The sequence below is a fragment of the Panicum hallii genome, chromosome 1, assembly GCF_002211085.1.
Source record: "Panicum hallii strain FIL2 chromosome 1, PHallii_v3.1, whole genome shotgun sequence".
Taxonomy (NCBI): Eukaryota; Viridiplantae; Streptophyta; class Magnoliopsida; order Poales; family Poaceae; genus Panicum; species Panicum hallii.
Genome location: NC_038042.1, coordinates 3,895,976 through 3,901,658, shown reverse-complemented (window position 1 = coordinate 3,901,658; position 5,683 = coordinate 3,895,976).

Here is a 5,683-nt window from a genome sequence, read left to right as displayed (position 1 = left end):
AACGTGGGGGAGAGAGACGGGCGGAGAGGGAGACGAAGCGGCGCGAGGATGAGGCCAGGGTGGCAGATTGACCATAATTTCTCCGTAAAAGCATTGGTAGAAAGGTAATTTCCCCTCTGGAAGCACCTGTCTTCCCGCTTCTGGGATTCATGCTATCTCCCGTAAACCGTTCTCTAGCCTATATACAGAAAGAGAAGGCTGCAGCAGCGTTCTTTATTTTAGAAAACCATTTAGAGAAGGCTGCAGGTTTCCTCTATATACAGAGATTCTCTCTCCTCTTCTCTATTTTTTTTTACGTTTTAAACACTGGATTAAATAAAAATAAAATATATCCATAGCATTTGAGGTATGATAAATACGTACGTACAAAAATTTGGAATAAAATACGTTTCTAATATAGGGTTTAATGTATACAGAACGAGATTTAGAGAACGTTGTTGGAGAGAAATGAGATATAGAGGAGAGAATCTTGTAGAGAAGTCTGTAAATGACGGATATAGAGAAGGATATAGAGAATGACGGTTGGAAATAGCTTCAAAGAATCCCACAATCCGGATTTCAGAATCCCACCCAAAATTCGACCCGTTTGGAAGCCCAGTGGACTGTGGATTTTGGATTCGCAAAATCTAGGGGTGTTCCAAACGGATATTTCAAAAAAATAAAAAGACAGTGAGACAGCGTCATTTCCATGAACTTTTCGAAATTTTCCTCCCAATCTTACCTGTCTTACCTGTTGAATGTCTTGGATAAAATTTTTAACGTCGCCAAAGAAATATGAGAAAAATTCTTATTTGACACAGATAAAATAGCTCGTTTCTTTCTTGGCCCTTAAAAATTCTTCGTTCCTTATTTGACACACAATTCAATTTTCACCCTCAAAATAACACTGCTGTTAAATATGGACTCTAACAGTGTTAAATACCGTTTGAAAAGATACATTTACCCCTCAAAAAATTTCACGGATAACGCTCATGTCGTGAATGTAGACCAATGTAGCTTTATTGTTGCACAACTATTTGCACCAATAAAATGTGGAAACAGCAGCAGCATGATGATCGCACCCCTTGGCGTGCGGTGGGCTGTCGAGCCTGACGCAGCTGCGCTGGGTGCCTGCTGCCTGGGCCATCGCCGCACGGCGACACGCCCGACGCGGTGGGCGCGTGCTCCCATGGCCGACAGGGACAGCCGCCGGCGCCGCGGCGCAGCACCGCTCCGCCCGAAGAGGCCTGCTGTTGCATCTGACCGGGGGCTGACGGGGCGGGAGGGCGCGCCTCGACCCGCCACGCTAGCCTGATGGGGCCTGCAGCCGCCGCTGAGCTGGACGCCGACGGCTCGCGAGGGCGCGCCTCGACCCGCTCCGCAAGGCCCGACGAGGTTGTGTCTTCCGGATCCATGCTGTCCCATTCCATTCTTGTCGTTGCCCTCGCCGGCCGAAATCGCCGCCGCCGTTGCCTGGAAGGAGGCTGGGACTAGGATTGTGGGAGAGACTTCACGGGGGAAAACGGGAGAGGAGAATGGAAAAGACGAGAGAGGTGCTCGGTTGGTGAGGGTATTTTTGTCCGGTCAAAAAAATCAACATGCCTGCTCACGGCACAGGCTAACGGAGTTGATGGTGGTGTCATTTCGAGGACCGTGTGTTAAATATGGAAGGAAAAAATTTTAAGGACTAAAAAAATAACGAGTCATTTTATCGGTGTTAAATAAGAAATTTTCTAAAAAAATTTAGACAAACTTTGCTTCTTCTTCTTTTCAGGTTTCTATCACAGAGTTCGTAAGTTGCTTTGGACGAATACAGAAAATGATTTTATCAAGTAGATCAGGATCTACTCTACATGATCTTATCTTAACAGTTTTGTATGAGCAACAAATATTTATAATAATTTTATTATCTGTTTCTCAAGCAACCGATAACTTTTTAGTATAATTTCATATTTTCCAAAATTTTTAACAAATCACTAACAATATAATTCTCAACAAACTCATCCCTACAGTCATGCTTGCTAGTAATCGAAAAATACTAAAAACTATTGGTGATTTGTAAAGAAACTGTGAAGAAAATTTTATATGACTTGTAGTGTCCAGGGTAATGTAGCAACGATGGTGGCCAATGGAGCTCTCTACAATAAAATCTTTGTATTGAAAATTGCATGTTTGTAGCAGATTTAAACATATGAATTTATGGCCTTCAGTCGAAGGCAAACTATGGAAACATACAATGACTTTCCAAAAATCCTCAATATGTTCCAAATTGTCCTATAGTATAATAGTATCATTCACTTGCATCTTCCAATTGGCTCAAATGCTAGGATACATAACCACTTGGTTGATCCACAAGGGACAACTTACTACTAAGACCACACAATTACTTTTGTGTAACTAGATGTAGAATGGGTTATCTTTTAGAATGTCTAAAGATTTTGTAGTGCTTGGCTCCACCATCAGTATCCTCTATTGTTATGTTATTAATATCTAAAAATGAAAATACCGAGCTAATCATATAAATGCTTCAAAAAAGTCACTTAAACATCATTTCATGCCAATAATAATTATCCTTAATATATCTACAAATACATAAACATTGCCTATCTCCATCTTGTTCTTTTAAAGAACACATTGGATTTTTGCCAATGATTTGGATAAAGTTTCTCTTAACCATACCCCTCGGCCGTCTCTTTCCTTTGCTCATTCCCCATCATGACCCAAAGTTAGGGCCTGTTTAGATGCAGGCCAAATTGCAAAACTATCTAACATTTGGAAGTTGGAATCTAAACGGCCCTGCGGGTGGAAATCTTTTGGCCCAGCCCAATCATTGCGAGGCCTGCGCGGTGGACGGATAGGCCCCTCGCGCCCGCGCCCCTCAGCCCCCGACCGTATCCATTCGCAGCACTCGCAAACCCTAGCTTCGCTTCCCCCGGCTCGCTCTCCCCCGGCCGCCGCTGTGTTCCTCCGCCGCCGCCGTCCTCTACGCCGCCGCCTCCTCCGTGTTCCAAGTTTGATCCGCACGGTCCTCAGCCCGCGACGCTCCCCCCGGCTCGCTCTCCCCCGGCCTCCGCTGTGTTCCTCCGCCGCCGCTGTGTTCCTCCGCCACCGCCGTCCTCTCCGCCGTCGCCTCCCCCGTGTTCCAAGTTAGATCCACACGGTCCTCAGCCCTTAGCACCTAACCTGCATCCAGATCTGCCGTCCTTGACCCAGTCGGCGACGATGGAAGGGTACCCCCATGACGTGACCCAACATGACGACATCGACGCCGCCGGTTTCGGTAACTACTCCGGCTACCCCAACGACGACAGCTTCATCAACCTCTCCTCCGGTGGCGAGACAAGAGACTTCTTGTTGCAGCCGGCGGCGTACTCGCCGATGCTCGGCGTTCCCTCGTCCAGCAACCCCTCTGCTAGCCAGCAGAGGGTGGATTCGCTCGACCTCAACGCCAGCCAGTCCTGGGCAGGCATGGAGGCTTACCAGCGCATCTTGCAGACCGGAGCTGAAGAAGGCGGCAGTGGCAGTATCGACCCGCACCCGCCGCGCGTGCCCTCACGCAGCGGCAGGGGTTCCCTGGGCCTGCGTCCGCCTCGCTCCGGTGGAGTTGGAGGGGCCAGACCCCCCCCCCTCGTGGGGACTCCGGGACTGGTGGTGCCGGCCGCGTCTGTCGGAGGAATTCTCCAGCCGGGTGGCGGAAGGCACCCGCCTAATCCTAGTTAAGGATGGGTTTGGAGGGGACTTAGGAGTGCTTGATCGAAGGACCCAAGAGCACAGGAGGGACACGGAGATTTTAGAGTGGTTCGGGCCGCCGGAGCGTAATACCCTACGTCCACTATGGTATTGTATTGATTGTGAGAGCCTTGGATGGAACCTAGCCTGGACTTGCGTTCGTGTGATCCTGGATGTTGGAACCTGTTTCTAACGAGTACACCCTCCCTTTTATAGTCCAAAAAGGGGGGTGCTTACACTGAGCCTGACCCCGACATGTGGGTCCGGCCAGCAGAAGCTTGCTCTAAGAGAGATATGGAGATCTTCATCTCCAGCTCCTCTCCGTAGTCCTCACAATCGGGAAGTTGATGTGCGTATCCATAACTTGGATATGGCCCTGTGCAGCCTTGTCTTGCACTGTTGCCGGCGTCAGCGTTGCATAACAGCGAAGCCGTGCTGTCTCTGTTAAGATGGGACTTCCTGTCAGGCGGCGAAGCAGCGCTGACCCGATGCGTGTGCTCTGTTACAGCGCACGCCTTGCCTATTACAGACCATCATCACGTGTGCAGCACCGTGACGGGACTGTACACAGTCCGCGTACTGTGCACGGTGATATGACGCGCCGCCTTCAGAACGGGCGGGCTTACCGTGGTGTCAGCTTACCTGCCCCGTGTGTCAGTGGCAGGCCGCACCTTTTGACTTTGGCGCGCCCGACTCAACTACCGCATTAAATGCTGGTAGGTGGAGAGGCGACTCGTAAGGGTCCTCAGGCCGCAGGCACACGGCGGGGCCAGCCCCGCTCCTCCCGCTGGGCAACACATGGTGGCGTCGGACCCCTTCCCAGGAAAAGGGGGGCCCGGGTCCGCCGAGACCGGTTGGAGCGGGCTGGCCTGTGATGGTCCGGCCATCACACGTGGCGGCCCCGGACCTCCCAGGGGAGGCCGGGTCCGCAGGGGCTACCCGTGAGTTCTCCCGCTCACCTGGGTGTGCAGAGACCCCGGGCCTCATGGAGCTCGGGAGAGGGTCCGGAGGCCGCGGTCCCAGCTGTCAGGCCCGGAGGCCGTATGCCATGTGGCCCAGAGGCGAGGGGGAGTATGGATTATGGGAATCCGAAGGCCTGGACACCCTAGCGGGAGGTACCCCTATCTGTATGTACTGACAGAGGCCCCCGGGCCCACCTTGGGAGAGGGATGAACCCGCAGGTGGGGCCAAATCCCAGCATCGCGCCGGGTGGACAGCTCGTTCCCACCGGGCAAGGGCATGGGTGTCCTTTCGCCCGTAGCGGGATCCCCGAGGGGCCCGCCCTCCGCGCGCACCGTGCGCATCAGACGGTTCAGATTCTTGTCTTTTTCGAGCCCGTCACGCGGCTCGGGCGGTTCGGATTCCGCCCTTCCCACGACCCTCCAGCACCCACGCCAATGACTGGTGGGCCCGAGCCCACTGGTCATAGAGTGTGAGGGAAGGGGAGGGCGGCGCTGGTGACCGCTCGTCTTCTCCTCGGTCGCCGCAGGACGCTAAGGTGGGAGCAGCCTTTTGCATAAAAGGTATGCGCCGAAGGGAATGGCTACCTTTTCGCTCTTGCCAACAACGGACGCCGTAGCGCCCCTTCGTCTCCGCATCCCCTCTCGCGATCGGCATCCTTGCGCCCGACTCTTCTCTCTTCCTTGCTCCTCCGCAATCCACCCCAAAGATCACCATGGCCTCGCTTCCTTTCCCGCGCCGCTTCCAGAGCCAGGAACAGTTGGACGCGGTGCGGCGCCTTCTGGGGTGGACCGCGCCAGCGAACGCCGGGAAGGTCAGGGCCGGCGAGGTTCCCCTCCGCGACCTTGCCGTGGGGGAATTCATCCTCTTCAATTCGTACATTATGTGCGGGTTGGTTCCTCCGATCTCCTCCTTCTTCCTGCTGCTCCTGGAGGAGTTTGGCCTCCAACTTCACCATCTCACCCCCCACTCCGTTCTCCTCGCGGCGGTCTTCGCCCACTTCATGGAGATGTTC